Consider the following 18,338-nt stretch of genomic DNA (forward strand, 5'->3'; position numbering starts at 1 on the left):
ACACCCAGTCAGAGTGGTTTACAAAGTATGTTGTTATTATCCCCACAACAAACACCCTGTGAGGTGGATGGGGCTGAAAGAGCTCCAGAGAGCTGTGACTAGCCCAAGGTCACCCAACTGGCTTCAAGTTTTGATGGGAAATGTAGGCATCCTGGTTTTACAGCTTGGCTCTCCATTACAGCTGCAAGACCAGGATACCTACATTTCCCATCAAAACTTGAGGGAAGCTGACAAGTGTCCAACCTGTGTCAGGCATCACTTGTAGCTTGGCTCTAAGATGAAGGAATCCTGTTAGCCCATCCAATCAGTGTCTGCACAAAATCTCCATTGAAGGAAGCTGCTGAACATTCTTTGTTGGTCTTTAAGGTGCCACTGGACTTGAACCTTGCTTATCTACTGCAGACCAACCCAGATAGCCACCTGAAATTATTCTCCCACCCGGCATCCTTTGCAACCAAACCATTAAACCACAGGATCAAAATTTACAATGGCAAAATCTAGCACGAGGTATGTAGAAGGTTTCAGGTTCAATTCCTGGCATCTCCAGATAAAATGATCAAGTAGTGGATGATGTGAAAAAACTCTACCTGAAACCCTAGAAAGCTGCTGCCTTTCAGAGAAGACAATTCTGACCTTGATAGGCCAGTATCTGTCTGAACGATTTGCAGTCAGGGGTCAGCTTTAAATTCCCCACTGGGAACTCAGTTTCCAAGCATGCGTGGGCTAGATTCAGACTGGGATTGTGGCACACGGACAGAAGAGACTTAAACCTTCCCCGTTCCGTTTTCCCAACCAGAAATGGCCCTGTGGGTACTACTTGTCCATTGCGGGCTGCGCATGTACTAATGGGCACGCCTAGGGTTCCCTTATGGGGCATATAAGCCCCCCCCCAGGCCATTTCAGGTTAGGAAAATGATGCTGAGAGGTGAAAGACTGAAGGCCCTTCTGCCCTCATGCTGCAGTTCTGATCCAAACTGGACCCTGTATGTGAAAATACATGGGTAATTCATACATCTGGTTGAAAGTGGGGAACCCAGATACAACACAAGGGAAAAGAAAACATGTAGTTAGTACAGCAATGGCAGAACCACAACATCAAATTAACCTTCAAATCAAACACACTATCCAGTAGGTTGCAAAATTGTGATGTAAATCTTCACCCTCACAGACATAATTGAATGACTGTGTGTTTCCATGACCCTCCTGTTATACCACTGTGCTTGGAAACATCATTCCTCACAAACCAAGTTTTAAAAGTTCACATCCCTGTAAATGGGTGAGTGTTCCCAGCTCTATGAAAATGACTCACTTTGTAGTCCTGTGTGTACACAATTTTTAAAAAAATCTCTCTCACACTGTTATCCAGTAGCAAAATAAAGACTTGAAAATGAAACATGTGGAGGTAGTGTGAAGAAAAGTGTTCCTGCTAGGGATATGAAAGAGAACAGGTGTAGGAAGCACAAAGGTTTTTTATTTAAAAGATGACACCATGTCCCCTGTTTTTATTTGAATGTATTGTCAGGGCTTTTTTTCTGGGAAAAGAGGTGGTGGAACTCAGTGGCGGAACTCAGGACCGCACAGCTGGAACAAGGGGGGAGTTTTTTAAAGTTTTAATCGCCTTTAGCAAAAATGGTCACATGGCCTGTGCCCCCCCCCTCTCCTGATCTCCAGACAGAGGGGAGTGTAGATCGCCCTCCGCGCTGTGGGCTGAGGGCGATCTACACTCCCCTCTGTCTGGAGATCAGGGGGTGGGGCCACCGGCCATGTGACCATTTTCAAGAGGTGCCAGAACTCCATTCCACCACGTTCCAGCTGAAAAAAAGCCCTGTGTATTGTATACCAAATCTTCGTAGGCTAAAGTACATGTTGATTTACAGGAGGCTGGCTCCCATCAGCGTAGCCTCCTTGGCACAACAACAAGTATAAATCAACACACATTTTGGTCTAGTTAGGTTGCTTGCAACCTTAGAGTCAAGAGGGCACACTTTGCTCTTAATTCCATGTAAGTAAATCTAAAGGGATGTCACTAGCTTAAAATATATCCAGCTAGATTTATAGTTGTGTAACAGAAAAAAGAATTTGGCCCTGCTGATTATGAATCACCATTAACCCCAAACACCTAGAAATCAACGTTACATTTATCGGCTAACATCTCCAAGCTGAAAACATTCCAATAACAGTTACCGGTTTCCAGCAATCCCCAAGAATTGTACTATAGATGCTGAGGTGTTTGCTCACATTACAAGCATATATACACTGCAGAATTCTAACCCCATTCTTTTGGATACTAAAAGTCCCTGATATAAAAATTTCAACTCAAATTTAGGACGTGGTATTATGGAGGATTTCGTTTTTAAGTGCCTCTTTTTACAACCATCTGCTGTTTGAACTATAGCAGCAATTTCAAAAATGGTAAGCTTGGGTACCAGGAAAACAGGAGTCCTTCCGCTCCTGTTTCAGTGGATTAGCTCCCGAGGAGCTAGACAAAGAAGGAACCTGGGGAAGGGAGGTTATTTTAAGCATGCTGAAAGCAAGACTCCTGTGTGCAGACTATGCAGTAGCTGTTGTTCCTTCAATTACTCCCATTTGCTCTGCGCACAACTGGAAACAGATGAAGGACCGATAAAGGCTAAAGTTACTATCTGCAGCCACTGGCCATGTGTATGCCCTGCTGCTGCTCCGGGGACTCCAGTTCTCCACATGTATTCTTGATTATGTGTGACACTGTTTCCTAAAAGACCCAACAGCTGATCCATACATTTTCTGAAATAAAACTGGGCTTCAGTTTGGCACCCAAAATATTAAATTTCAGAGTACATAAAAATAAGCACTCCCAGTATTCAAAGGAAGGCTCCACAACATTGCAGCGTGAGTTGTCCACTTTATTTGGGGGTATGCTCTCCCTCTGCTTTCTCTCCATTGGGATTGACTGATTGATCTAAGTACACACAGAGCGGAGATGGAGCAATGTTACCAAATCCCAGAGGAACCTGTTGGAAGTAGCAAAGTCCAGTGCACTTAATCATTCAGAGAGACAGCAGGCAAACTCCTCTCCAGGTTGGTACTTCCGGTTTATAGGAACTTCTGTTTATTTCTCCCAACACACTAGTATGCTCATAGTTTGGAAATTAATAATGTAGATTATATAGCAAGGGGTTTATAGAGGGTAGAGGCCCCTGGCTCAGGAACAGAGCTAGCTTAACAGGTAGACTGACTAAAGTCTAATGTGTTGATCTATGGCCACCCTTTGGACTAGAGAGGACAGATGTTTTCATTAGAGGTAACTTTTAAAGACTGTTTTGTATTTGCTGGACTACACTTTGGTACAGTTTTGCCTCTAGTTTGCTAGGAAAATCACACAGCATGGGGAAGAGAGGCAAGACTAGAGCCTATATGGCCTCCTGATTCTCTCGAGCCATGCCGCAAATGTACACTCTGTCTGTAACACTTGTGATGCCTAGGTAGGGTTGCCAGCTCCAAGTTGGGAAATTTCTGGAGATCTGGAGGGTGAAACCTGGAGAAACCTGGAGAAAGTGGGGTTTGGGGAGAGAAAGGACCTTGGCATGGCGTAATTCAATAGAGTCCACCCCCAAAAGTAGCCATTTTCTCCAGGTGAACTGATCTCTGTGGCCTGGAGACCAGTTGTAATTCTGGGAGATCTTCAGCCACTACCTGGAGGCTGGCAACCCTATGCTCAGGATGCAGACTGCCACTTCAGAAAAACGGGATAATTCACACCATCCAATGAAGAGAAGCACAGATTATCAAGTGGCGAGTTTTCCTCCACAGACACATTCTGTATTCACAGGATAAATAATCACTGTCCTTAAGTATTAGATCCACAGCCCCCCTTAAAAAAAATGCTACCATGGGTAGCTGTTGTTCTCATACAACAATTGATAGAAATATTTTGGGATCTTCCTGTTATTCAAAAAGCCTAAAGTAATTAATGTGATTTAATCGAAACACAATGGTTTTCCAGACAAGTTTTGACCATTAACAACGATGAATTTATATGTACCTTGCCCGACGTGGAGATTGTCCAACCCGCTGAAGCATGAATTTCAGAATATATACATAACGCTTCATTTTGCTTGTGGGTTTTCTTTATGCTTCTACACACTGTAAATGTAGGGACATTTATAGAGTGGGGAAGCATAAAGCAATCCCATAAGCAGAATAAAACACAATATATACATTTTGCAGCTCGTGCATTGAAGGGTTAGATCGTCTCCACTGATGCAGAAGGGGCATGTGATTCATTGTTATTAATGGCCAGAAGCTGTCTGGAAAATAGAAAACGAGTTGCTTATAGAGCATTATGTTTTGATTACGTCACAGTCCAATGCAATGAAAATTACATTACACCAAATTACTTTGAGGCTCCTTATGTCATTGAATAAGTAAAAGCTTTCATTATACTTGCCAGCTTATTCAAACCACATCCCTTCTGCTCTATTGATTAATATTAAATATTACAGCAATACAAATGCATTCTTTCAAACTCCTGCAGCTCACAGAAAAATAGTTTTCGAAACGTTTATTTTTGTTCTTATCAATGCATTTTAGACAAATGAAAAAAATAGCGATCTGCTGTGCCATAAATCCAGACAACCTCCTTTCACGTTCTGATTTTTTAAAAATTCCAAGTAATCTCTTTCAGACTATAAATCTGAAATAATCCAGCTGTATTTGCAAATTGAGAATAGTTCTTTAAAAAAATAGTTCTAGTTCCCTGCCTACGTTTCCTTATGATTGACTGAATATGTGTGAAGATCACAGAACATTTAAATAAAGGATATAGTATTCTCCTTTTTTTTGTACTGTACTGTACTGTATTATAATTAGGAAATGGGATGGCAGCTCTTCCTTTCAGGTCAAATATACTCAAGCATTGGTCTTTGATTGACCAAGTGGGCAGAGCATAACTTCAAATGGGTTTTAAAATTATTTATGAAGAGGTAAAACAGGAGGAAAGGCAGGGGGCTAGGAAGAAGAGGAACACGGATGGTCCAGCCTGTTTTACTTCTCAGGAAAGTTCCCAGTGGGCTGCTGTCCCAGAGGGCCACTGTCTGTCACCAGGAACAAACTGGGTTATGGTCCCTACAATGCTGATAGCACTTCAATACTGGCTAGGATCTGGGCCTGGTTGGGCAAGCCTATATCCATTGCCATTGTTGCCACAGCCCAAACCTAAGCCAAGCAGGCCCTGTGGTCTTGCTAGCACTACAGGGGGCCCTTGGCTCAGCTTGTTCACTGTGCCAGGGCAGTGGCCTATTGGGAACTTTCCCATGATTAAAAGGGGCCAATTTGCATCCCATGGCCAAGCTGTGGAACTGCCAGCACCGTTTGCACAATTGGCTCAACCTGTTATAGTGATGGAGCCTGCAGCCATCCCAGTCTAGCGGAGTAGGTTTGCAAGTGTGTGGCTTCTACACATTTATCACCTTCTGGATCAGGACCCAGACAGTCAGACACCCACTGAAAAGCACACCTGACTCTGGATTAGACATGGGCATGAACAGAAAAAAAAACCTGAACATGGTGTTCGTTGCCATCCACGAACAATGAACAACAAATATTGACGAACATGACCTGTTCATGAATATGTTCGTTGTTTATTGTTCGTGGGGGCCAGCAGGCTCTCCTCCAGCCATCAAGATCCCTACCACACCAATCCCAGAAACCCTACCTGAGCAGACAGCAGGAAATGCACCAATAATAAATAATAGCTTGGCCCCAGAGCCTGGCAGCAGCCCTGCAACTTGAAGGGGTAGATCCCTATCCCACCACACACAGAGAAAATTCAAGCTCCAATGTACTCTCCCTGTCTCTCTCTCAAAATGCCAACAGCAACTGTCTCTCCCTCACTGTCTGTAAAAACAGAGCCGCCCCCCCCCTCTCTTTGCTCCCTTGTAACAAATTTGGAGCTCCACACTTGAAAGGAAGACCTGCCTATCAAGCTAAATTGGGCTTAGATTGGGGTTTCCAGGGCAACAGCAGGAGTTCAGACACAGTTCAGGCAGTCCTTGCCTCTGGTTGCCAAGGGAATTGATTGCAGGTGCCAGATTGTCTGGCTTGACGAACAGCAATGAACGAGGCTTGCAACGACCACCTGTTCATTTAGAATGGGGCCTCACTAACAGCTTGTTTGCGAACAGCTGATTGGGCTGTTCGTGGCTTTTTTTAGTTCGTACTGCTGTTCGTGCCCATCTCTACTCTGGATTCTGTGTCCATATAGCTTTCAGTAGAATGTGCATTCAAATTCCTATTCTCATTGTAGCAGCAGCGTTCCAATGCATGCAAATGCTGGCTGGAATGTGCATCTAACTTGGGAGTCTATGTATGTATTCATTTCATTCATTCATTCATTCATATTCGATTTATATTCTGCCCTCCCCACAGCAGCAGGCTCAGGGCGGATTACAACCAATATACAATTTAAAATTACATAAACAGTTAATACCAGTTTTAAAACCATAAAACATTCAAAATTACATATTAAAAATACAAATACATACACATAGCGGCACAATAATCCAAACAACCACCCTTTGAGCATCTCCAGAGCATCCTAGCAGGGAATATTTAAGATATGGGGGGCATGTTCTATACTCAACCGGCCAGGGGGCTCTACCTAGCATCAGCCGTACGCCTGGCAGAACAGCTCCATCTTGCAGGCCTGGCAGAAAGATAACAAATCCTGCCGGGCCCTGGTTTCATTGGACATATTTCATCGTTTTCAGTGGAATGGGAGTTCAAATATGTATTCTCATTGCATAAGTACCTTTGAAATGCATGATTAGGGTCAGAGGATTAGATTTGGGCAAAAGGAAGCAAGGAGGGAAAGCAGCATGGATGGTAATAAATAAAGTCCTACAGTACATCTGGGATAAAAGATGAGTCCTGTGTCTTAGAGTTGAAGACTTCAACTCTAATGCAAGAAATGTAACTGTTACCGTACATATAGAGAAGGGGGGAAATGCTTATACCAGAAAATAAGAATGGTTTTCCTCTACAAGGCCTGCCTTCGCTGATAACCATGGGTCACACGCCTAAGGGCACTGCCTTATGTACAAGTCTTGTTTGACATCAAAGTACACTTAGCGATGTGGCTGCATCTTACAATCTGTCCATTCGTGCTCTGTGTGTGTTCCATGTTGGCAATGCTCCTCCAAAGAGTATGGAAGAAAAGAGGCTAATGGGACGAGTCATTATTCTTATTACAAGCTCATTACTTCCTACAGAAGTCACCAGTGTCAACTCTGGTGTACTTTATATTAATGAACTCTAAATAATGCATTGCAATGCCAGTTCCTTGCAAACTACTTGGTTCATTTTGGTAAGAAGACTGCTGGGAGTTTTGTTTATAGCCACTGTACTCTGATGAATACAAATGGGAAGCGTTTGACCCTTCCACAAGTGGATTTTTTAAAAAAAAATCTCTATTCCCAGTACATGCATTTTTTGCTCACTGTGGGACACTGTAAATTTAAGGCCTCTCAAGAGAAGACAAGGCTCACTGGAAAAGACAGTAATGCAAGGAAAACTGGAAGGCAGTAAGAAAACAGGAAAATCAAACATGAAGTGGATTGACTTAATAATACGGTTACCAGATCCCCTTACCCTCTCAGCTGGGGTGGGGTGACCTGGCACTCACCTTTAGGGACTCCACCGGGAATAATGTCATTGTGCAGGTCACAGGAGTGCTCCTACACTTTGTGCCAGCCTGATTCTTAAATAATTGGCTCATTTGGGGCCCAAATTGGCTCAGCATGAACCACAGGAGCATTCCCACAGCCTGTGGGAGAGGCATCGTCATGCTATCCTGAGAGCACACCCTGGGAGGTCCATTCCTGCTCTTCCTTCCCACCAGCCAGGAGAGTGGTGGCGGGGTGGCAGAGGCTGAGAGCGGGGGATCCCCCAACCCCACTGGGAACTGGCAACCTGACTTAATAAAGGAAACCTTGGCATTCAATTTGCAGGATCTGAGCAAGGCTGTTTATGATAAGACATTTTGGAGGTCTTTTTCATACCGTTGAAAGAAGGGAAAATTTCTCCACAAACTGAACTATCAATTCCTCCATGTGGAACAGACCTGAGGATATAGCAGGAAAGAGGAAATAAAGATAGTCCCCAGTTCTAACCACCAGTGCTAATGCTCTTGAAAACTGTCCCACTACACTCATGAAACTATGCTTCCTTATACTGAGTCAAAACTTTAGTTCACCTTACCCAGTACTGTGACCTCTGACTGGCAACAAACTTTCTTCCAAACTTCCAAGCATCGGGTTTTCCAAACTTGCTCCCTGAGACTTTTTTCCACTGGAGATGCCAAGGATCAAAGGTAGGATCTTTTGCTTGCAAAGCACATGCTCTAACACTGAACCAGGGGGTCTCTGCATGAGTTACTGACTGTTAGAGATGTACCAAGTCAGACATGAGTACCGTGAGATGCTCCACATGGAGGACTTGGCCAATATCTGGTTCAAGATGGAACCCCCAACAAATGAAGTGTATGGCAACAGTATGACTTCTTTCACTGTTAAGTGACAATGGCATGCTCTTGTTCTGTGTGGTTGCACATGGGAAGCTTCTCGTGCTCTGGGTTTCGGACTTAGCAGTCATGTTCAACATAAGGAGGGTACTAATATAGGACAAAGGTTTTCTTACAGTTATATCTGTTCCTTCCTTCACGTAGACTGCAGTATTTATACTCTGGAGTGCAATGTATCTGATGGGTGCAGGGATCAGGGCCAACGGTGCATGAGTGCAGTCAGGGATTTTTTCTGGAAAAAGAGGTGGTGGAACTCAGTGGGTTGCCCTCAGAGAAAATGGTCACATGGCTGGTGGCCCCGCCCCCTGATCTCCAGACAGAGGGGAGTTTAGATTTCCCTCCGTGCCACTGAGCAGTGCAGAGAGCAATCTAAACTCCCTTCTGTCTGGAGATCAGGGGGCGGGGCCACCAGCCATGTGACCATTTTCAAGAGGTTCCGGAACTCTGTTCCACCATGTTCCCCCTGAAAAAAAGCCCTGAGTGCAGTATTGTCTAAGGAGACCACTGGTCCATCTATCTCAGGACCTAACCACATGTGATACTTTTCCCTGGGAATGTTCCCAGGTCAGGTCACAAATGTGTTCTGGGAGTTTTATACTTTCCACATGTGTGTGAACCCAATTACGATCAGAGGAAGAAGGGCTTTAATAATAATAATAATAATAATAATAATAATAATAATAATAATAATAATAATAATAATAATAACTGTGCTTATATACCACTCTTCTAGACAGATGAGTGCCCCACCCAGAGCGGTGAAGAAGTTAGTGTTGTTATTATCCCCACAATGTAGGGGGAGCTGGGGCTGAGAGGAGAGGCCTACCCAAGGCCACCTACTGAGCCCATGGCAGTAGTGGGATTCAGACCAGTAGAGTGCAGACTCGCAACCGAACCACTTAACCACTGTGTGCACATCCTCCTTGTGGCATTTTTCTGACTCAGAATGGCCCCGGGGAGCTGCTATTTGTTCTACAGGGGACACCGTCATGTAGTCATATGCAGCAGCCAACATGACAAAAAGTGGCTCTCTGGGGCTGTTTTGGCTCGGGAAAACAGTGAGATAGAAGGTCTAATCCCCTCCTCCTGCACTGCCCAACCCAAGTCGTGCCCCATTCTCCTGGGAAACAGAGCTCTTGGAACACCTCTGTGACCTATCCCAAGGACATACCCTGGGAAAAATTTGCTTCTACTCTGATGGATGGCCAGTCTCAGGCGCAGAGAGTACTTTCCAAGACCTGTGACCCTTTAAACTGAAGGTGCCAGAAACTGAACTTGGGACATTCTGCATGCAGCTCTACCAGTCAGCCTCCCCACACACCACATTAGCACGCTCGTACCCCAGGGAATCCTTCATGCTTAAGTGTCCCCTCTGTCCTAGATAGGGACCATTTCCTTTCTTGGTTCTATACAGTGCAGCACACTCTGGCGCTAAACAAAAGCTGAAGCTGTAGTTCCAAGTCACTTCGTTCACATTATTTTCCATTAAATTTAAAAGAAATGTCAAGCCCATTTAGGGCTCCATAGCTCGCTGACAGATTTTGACTCTGTATAAAATACTGACACATGTAATGTTCTGATGGATCCAAGCCCCATTAGAACATCATCTACATTTCGAAGGCTTTTATAAAAAAAGGAAAAACATTGAATTCGATGAGGCAGAGATCTTTTCGACATTAAACAAAAATGTCTCAACCGCAAAACAGTAATAAAATTAATGTTACAGAATAAGATAATGTTTCCTTTTAAAAATTCAATACCAACCCAGTCGTATTTGGGTATATCTTAGGGAAATGCATAATGTCTTTAATTCAGAAAAAAAGTAAAATATGATAAAACTCAACATATCAGCACATAGTATTATGTCGTCCACTGGGAGATTAGCTGAGAAGGAAAGGGAGACTATAAACCATGTCCTCTAATAGCCATATTCAGAAGAGAGAGAAATTGAGGTCCAAATAAATTGAGACTTTACTCTTAAATCATGCTCAGGTTCCCATAGAAACAGAGGATATGGTTGATGGTATATAGAACACATGGAAACTGTGCATGGTACATTATATTGATGAGCACTGGAATATGGTGGTACAGTGGTTAGAGTGTTGGACTAGGATCTGAGAGACCCAGGTTCAAATTCCCACTCTGCTGGGTCACCATGAGCCAAGCACAGACTCCCAGCTGAACATGCCTCACAGAGTTCTTGCAAGGATAAAATGCAGAGAGGAGGCAAACTACTTGGGGTCCCCATTGGGGAGAAAGGCAGAGTATAAAAGAAATGAATAAATAAATAAACCCTTGCAACTGCACCTTAACAGAAATTGGTGAAAGCTAAAATACTGTCTGGAGAGAGAACCTCCCAATGGCCCCTGTGTCATGATTCGAGCATCAACCATGCAGGGAGATTTCTGAGTTCGAGGCACAGATCCAGCCCATGCATCTTGTCACAAGGATAACGTGCAAGATGTAACTTCCAAATGTGACTCAGGAGCATGGAAAGAAGATGGCCGACAGTTTTAAATCCCCACTCAGCTAGGTGGCCTCGAGCCCGTCACACTCTCAGCCGAACCGACCTCACAAGTCGGAGGAGAGGAGGACAACGCAAGCCACCTTGGATCCCCACCGGAGAGAAAGGCAGGAATGTAATGAAGAAAATACATAATGATAAATGCATTTTTTAAAGAAGATTAATATCAGACTACAAGACAAAAGTTTCCGAGGTAACCGAGATGGTGGCTACGTTTCTCCATGCTGCTTTGAAGTGGCGTCGAAGGTTATCACAGAATCAAGTTACGATTGCTTTTTCCTTTTATTGTGTCTGTATTTTAATCATTTGAATTGCTGATATACGCCAATAAAGGCTCACTTGACTTGACAAAAGGTTCTGTCCCCCGTGTATGATTCAAAGGTCCAAAGAGGACCACACTTGGATTAGAGAGGCCATTCAACCGTGAAACGCACGGAGTGACCCTTGGCCAGACACTGGGTCGCAGTATAACCTACCACGCATCCATTTTGATTAGCAGATATTGTGGAGAGAGAAGGAAATGAAAGCAGGAGACTGCTTTAAGGCAGCTTTGTCGGACAGGTGGGGGGGGGGGCGATATTTGGGAAAGCTGCATCAGCGGGTGCTAGTTTGGGGAAGGGAGGCGCTGAACAGATGCTGGAAAACTGCTGAAATGGGAGGTAGGGGGACAATCAGCAGTGGAGGTGCCATTAGCCACTTGCTAAGACAGGTTAACTGTTATTTGGGGCAAAGTAGCCCAAGCTTCCATATGGCCTCTGGGCAAGCTGAAGAATTTATCGTGAGTTAATGGTACTTGGGAGGGAAGGTGGCATGGATATTGAAAGCTAAACAGGATTGGTGCTTGGATGGGGGACCAAGGACGACTCTGCAGAGGAAGGCAATGGTAAACCACATCTGCTTCTCACTTGCCTTGGGTCATCATAGGACTTGATGGCACACGTGTATGTATGTAAATTGTACTTCTATGCAAGACAGTCTGAAAATGACCACAGAGTTCACTACTAGAATCAGCAGCAGGTAGCTGCACTCAGTTTAAAACTACCATCGTTATAGGAGCACGTTTGAATTAAAAGAAGCACAACTTTATTCCTGTATGACTGCAAGGCCTCCCCACACTCTATAGGTGGTGTACCTTTTAGCAAGGTAGCTCCGTGGTAGAGCATCTGCTTTACATGTGCAAGGTACAAGGTTCAATTCCTGGCATGTCCAGTTAAAAGGACTAGGTAGGAGGTTATCTGATACCCCGGAGAGTGGCTGCCAGAATAGACAAGGCTGACCTTGATAAACCACCGGTTTGACTCAGCGTAAGGCAACTTGATGTATTTCCTTTGAACCCTTTACATCTTCTTTCAAAAGCCACTGACCATAATTGGAGGGCAAACTGGGAAGTCTCTGGTCCAAATCTCAGCTCAACCATTCCTTTATAAGGGTGTGCTTATGTATCTCTTGGCCTCAGCCCTCCCGCTGCAGCGCAATGATAATAATATGACCTACCTTACAGTGCTTTTAAGTTTGTTCCAATAGCGTAGGTGAACTATATTGAACGCTCTAGGAACACTATATAAATGCTAAATATTGTCCACAATAATAATTCCACCATCCAGTTCTATGGCGTTTCATTGGAATGAATCCCAAACACATATATTCCAGCTCTGAGCCATCCAAAATCATTTGGCTGCTACATCAGTTTCTCATAAAACAGCTGCTTCTTTTTTTAAAGAAAATCCTTTGTATTGATCCCCCACACACACACACACATACACACAGATGACAAGCAGAGCCAGGTTCTGATTCTTAAAAGAACATAATTTTAAAAGCAAGAGAGCAGAGGAAAGAAAGAAGGGCCCTCTTTGCTTTCCCCTTATTGGCACCTGCCGCTCAACAATCCCATGGCCCGGTTCCCTTTGGTTCAATGCAAGCAGAAGTTCCAAATCAGCCGTAGAGGAATTTCAGCTCCAGCCAACAGATTGCTGCCCCTCTGCTTTTATTGGCCATTCTTGGGCAGCAGCCAGCGGCCCCCAAATCCTCTGCTGGGAAAGGCAGGGAGGAATCAAAGAGCAAGGGCGGAGGGGGAGTGGCCTCGCAGGGACTATAATCAATGCATTCTGTTCAAGGCAGATAAAGAGATGGGGCAGAAGGGTGTGCAGATCGAATCTCGGAGGCAGGACACTCTGGGAGAACATTTCCCAACCAATTCACTCCAGAGCGAAGATTGCTTCACGGCCAAGATCACTGCCTGTCGAAACTACCGGCCACCTGACTGCCAGATTCACCCAGGCCAAGAGCAGCTCCCACCGGTTCAGCCAGGCTTCTCATACACATTTGGCTGACTCAAACGCTGCTTTCCACTATGTTTCTGCATCCCTACGCCGTTTTCCTCTCCCCCTTAACAGCCACTTCCCCATTCACTATTCATGGCCCTTTTATTCCCACTACATTCTCTGCAGGCATCCATTCATAGTTTTTGCAAGACATCCTCATCATGGAAGAGTTCCCCACTGCAGGAAGTCATTTCAGCTGCCATCCTGAGCTCATTTGCTTAACAGAAAGTTCCACTGCAGTGCACGAGACAGAATGACAAGTAAATGGGTTTAGGACTGGGAAGCCAAGAAGTTCAATCAGCAAGCTGGCTTTCGCGGCTTTGGTCTCTAAAATCCCACAAAAATCTGCTATTACCTGGCCAGTAAATCCTCTTAGAAGGGAGCCCTCTGTTGTCAGTTGTTTTGACTTGTCTCTACACAATTTCCTTCTGTTCCTGAGGAATTGCAACGCTAATTGAAAGACTGCCCACACAGAGGAGAAGAATGGGTTTTGCTTCATGATTCTTAGCTGTTCCTTACACTCTCTATCATTTTTTAATCTTTGGTAGACTCTGACTGTACACAAGATATACTGAGAATGAAAGGACTCTACAGACAATCTTATTCAGACCACTTTTTCCACGATGCCATTCTATTGTTTCCAGATGTCCACACACTACCTGTACGAGTTGGTGTGCAAAATCCAAGCGACACAGCCTTTTCTCCTTAACCCAGTCTAAAAATGGCTTTTTTCATTTTAAAAAAAATTATCTGTGTGAAAATCTAACATTTTTGAAAAAAATCACAACCCTTAAAATGTCACGAGCTTCCTTCTAACTCAGATAGCTGACTAGATTTGCAGGCTGCAGATCCACAATCAGTTGATTACTGCTGGTGTTTTTTAATGTGATCCACTCACCTGCCTGTCTTGAAAATATCTGCCACAAAAGAGACAGATCAGATCTCTCACCAAAGGATGAGATGTCTTCAGCAGACATTACTTGGATTATGGACAATTTTCTTTGGGGGGCTGACACTTGTATGCAACATCAAGAGGGCTTCCTCATTCCCCCCCCCTTACTAGGGACTATGGGAATGGATTGCTGTGGGCTCCTGTCATGCCCTGCAGCTAAGATTACCCCTTTCCAGCCCCCACCCCTTATAATTTACAGCAAGAAGCGCACGTGTCAATCCTGAGCAATTTCACCGGCTTGAACAAGCCTCCAGGGACTTCTCTGTAGGGTGGGTTTGCTGATTTCCAAACAGCCTTTAATGCTCCACTTCCTTCCTCCGGGCGATTGCGGAGGGGGGAGGAGGAAATGGATCGAGCTGCTTAAATGTAAATCCGGAGACCGAGGAAAGAAGAAGCCGCGCCGCGCAGGCTGCCCCACGCTCAGATTTGCATATTTCAGCGAGGAGTTGGGGGCAGCCTCCGAACGCCCCTCCCCCTGGAGGAATGGTTTACGACTCCGGATTAAACACCAACCAGATAAACACGCCTTTTTAGAAGAAGAGGGAAAACTCCCAGAACCGCGTGCAGAAGAAAATCAGGGGAGGGGGTTCCGTTGAAACCGTCCCCCCTCCCCTCTCCGTGGGCAAGCCTAGCGTGCTTGGATCGCAGCCCTACCTGCCTATTCAATCCCGGTCTCTTTCCCTCCGCCAATTCGTTCTCCAAAGCGACTTCAGCCAAGTCCGGCGCCAGCCCAGGTATTTCCTAGCGCCCTGACGGCAGTAACTAAGGTAGAAACTTGCATTCACTCTTCCACCGGCCCCCTCCCGGGTGACCCCCGTACGCTTCGCTCCCCTCCTCCGGGCCAGCCAGAAAGACACCAAATACCTCGATGTCCCCAATCAATCTGCAATACTTGCAGTTCCATCGTGCTCCAGGTCACCGATGGAATTAACAGACGCCGACGCCGCCCGGGCAGAGAGGATTAGGTAATTCCAGTCCGCACAAACCTCTCCCTCAGACCCGCTCCCCGCCCCCGAGAGCGGGACAGGCAGGGCGATCCCAGCCCTGCAGCACAGCGCTAGGCAGAAGCCAAGACTCCGCCATCAACAGCCCCATCCCGGGCTCTCAAACTTCTTGGGAGCGGGAGACGCTCGGACTTTGGGGGGCTCGACCCTGGCCAGACGGCCCGCAGCATTCATCCGCAGAAGGAGAGAGAGGGAGACCTCCAGGCCGCCCCAGTCCCCGCACCCCGTCCAGCCTCCCCCCCCCCCCCAACTCTCAGCAAGGTCCACTTGATGCGTCGCCTCTGTCAAGCGGCAGACCTCGAGGGTCCCTCTCCCGTCCCCTCGGCGCACTCACCGGGGATGGAGAGGAAGCGGCTCCGGCGGCTGGTCGGCGCTCCATCGCCCTGCCCGCGGCCGCTCGGCGAGGCGGAGACCGGGCGCCGCACTTGTAGCTGTCCGCGGTGCTGAAAAGAGGCAGCGATCCCCGAGTCTCTTCCATGTGAATAACAAATACTCCCACTGGCAGCAGCTATTGGTCTGTCTCTTCGACTCCCCTCCTAATCCACCTCTTATCAGACGTTCAGCCTAGCCACGGGCAAAAAAAAAAAAAAAAAGTGGGGGGAAACTCTTCCTCTCCAGCTTGGGAAATTGTCCCCCCCACCCCCCGGTAGCTTTAAAGCACTCGAGCCGAATTCAGTTCTAGGATGCCGCAGCCTTTAAGAGGGGGGGACGCTTCGAGCCTGGGTTGCGCTGGGAAGGGCCCCCCTTGTGAATTTGGGTGGGAACGATCTCGGCAAGCTCATCCTCTCCCCCCCTCCCCCGTTTCCTCCCGCTGCCTCCTCCCTGCGCCGCAATCTACTCCCCCTCCTCCCTTCTTCGGATGACACCACGAGCGGTCAGGAAAACAAATGTTTCCATCAGGTTTTATTTGCCAGCCAAATCCAATTAGGGCCGGGCGGGAGGAGGGGGCGGCCGGCAGCACGCGGGGCTAATCAGGGCGGGGGGGGGGGGCGGGAGCCTCTGCTGAATGGAGCCCCGGCTCATTCACCAGGCGCGGGGCGCGGGGGAGGCGAGGCGGGACTCCTTCGGCTGCCTTGAGAAGCAAAGCGATTTGCTGGCGATCGATACGATCGTCACCGGCGGGTTCTCACGAGCCTCGGGCGGAGCAGGGCCGTTCAGGAAAGTGAGGGCGCCGCGACTCTCGGGTGGGTCGCCCGGCAAAGTTTGCGGGCGCCTCCCGAGGCTGAAGTTGTCGTCCATCGGGGACCTTTCCCCATCACCGCCGCCTAAGCACCGACCTTAGCCGGAGAGGCTAGCCTCCAACCTGGGTGGCCTTTGCCCGGCAGGGGCAGCCCTCGGCTCCTCTTATCGCCTCCGTTTTGGGAGGAGAGGGTCAGGCAGGGGTCTGGCCGCGCCGGAAAACAACCTGGGGGGAATCCACCGCGTCCCCTCGTTTCCCTGCGCGGCGCTGCCGGGGTTCCTCCTCGCCCGCCTCGCTCTCTCCCTTTCGCCCCTATTAGCATTCCGCGGTGCCTTGGTGAACAAGCGCCATCTTGAGGCAGCCGGTTGCAAATGCAGGCTCTCGCCCGCCGCTCGGCTGCGTGGTGGAATTTTTTCGCCCTTCCTCGCTTCTGGTCGAGATGAGTCACATTGACGGCGCTGCCTTGCGAACAGAGCGAGGCGGAGACGCAAACGCGAGACGGAGAAGGCGGCGATGTTCAAAGGAGACGGCCGGCGCGGGAGATCGGAAGGGAGGCTGAAGGTTAAGGCTCCGCCCGGGGACGCCGCCACGTGCGGTGCGATCAGATCGTTCGAAGGAGCCGGGCTGGAGACCGGGCACGGCTATCGAGGGAGCGCAGCCCGGACCAACGGAAACAGAAAAGGACAGAGATGCAACTTTTGGTTGATGAATCGATGTGCATTTCTGGCAGATAAAAAGGACCCAACGGGCAGTCCAAAGACATTAAAAACGTTACTTTTAATACAAGCTCTTCCCCCAAAAAAGCACACGGAGGCCTCTTGGGAGCAAAATAGTAAAGAATCCACTAGCACCATTAAGACTAACCAACTTTATAAGACCATAAGAAAAGCCATGTTGGATCAGGCCAATGGCCCATCCAGTCCAACACTCTGTGTCACACAGTGGCCAAAAAACCAGGTATCCTCAGGAGGTCTGCCAAAGGGGAAGAGACACTAGAAGCCCTCCCACTGATTGCCCCCCCCCCAACACAGAGCATCACTGCCCTAGACAGAGAGTTCCATCTATACCTTGTGGCTAATAGACACGGATGGACCTCTGTTCTATATGTTTATCCAATCCCCTCTTGGAGATGTCTATGCTTGAAGCTGCCACCACCTCCTGAGGCAGTGAATTTCATGTGTTAATCACCCTTTAGGTGAAGAAGTACTTCCTTTTATCTGTTCTAAGCCGACAGCTCAGCAATTTCATAGAGTGCCCACAAGTTCTTGTATTGTGAGAAAAGGAGAAAAATACTTCTTTCTCTTCCTTCTCTATCCCATGCATAATCTTGTAAACCTCTATCATATCACCCCTCAGTCATCGTTTCTCCAAGCTAAAGAGGCCCAAGCGCTTTAACCTTTCTTCACATGGGAAGTGTTCCATCCCTTTAATCATTCTAGTTGCCCTTTTCTGCACTTTTTCCAGTGCTATAATACCTTTTTTGAGGTGTGGTGACCAGAGTTGTACACAGTATTCCAAATGATGCCGTACCATTGATGTATACAGGGGCATTATGATACTAGCTGATTTGTTTTCAATTCCCTTCCTAATAATCCCCAGCATAGCATTGGCCTTTTTTATTGCCGTCGCACACTGTATCAACATTTTCAGTGAGTTATCCACCACGACTCCAAGATCTCTCTCTTGGTCAGTCTCCTCCAGTTTGGACCCCATCATTGTGTATTTCTATTTGGGATTTTTGGCCCCAATGTGCATTACTTTGCACTTGGCCACGTTGAACCTCATTTGCCACACTGACGC

The sequence above is a fragment of the Eublepharis macularius genome, chromosome 9, assembly GCF_028583425.1.
Source record: "Eublepharis macularius isolate TG4126 chromosome 9, MPM_Emac_v1.0, whole genome shotgun sequence".
NCBI classification, from domain to species: domain Eukaryota; kingdom Metazoa; phylum Chordata; class Lepidosauria; order Squamata; family Eublepharidae; genus Eublepharis; species Eublepharis macularius.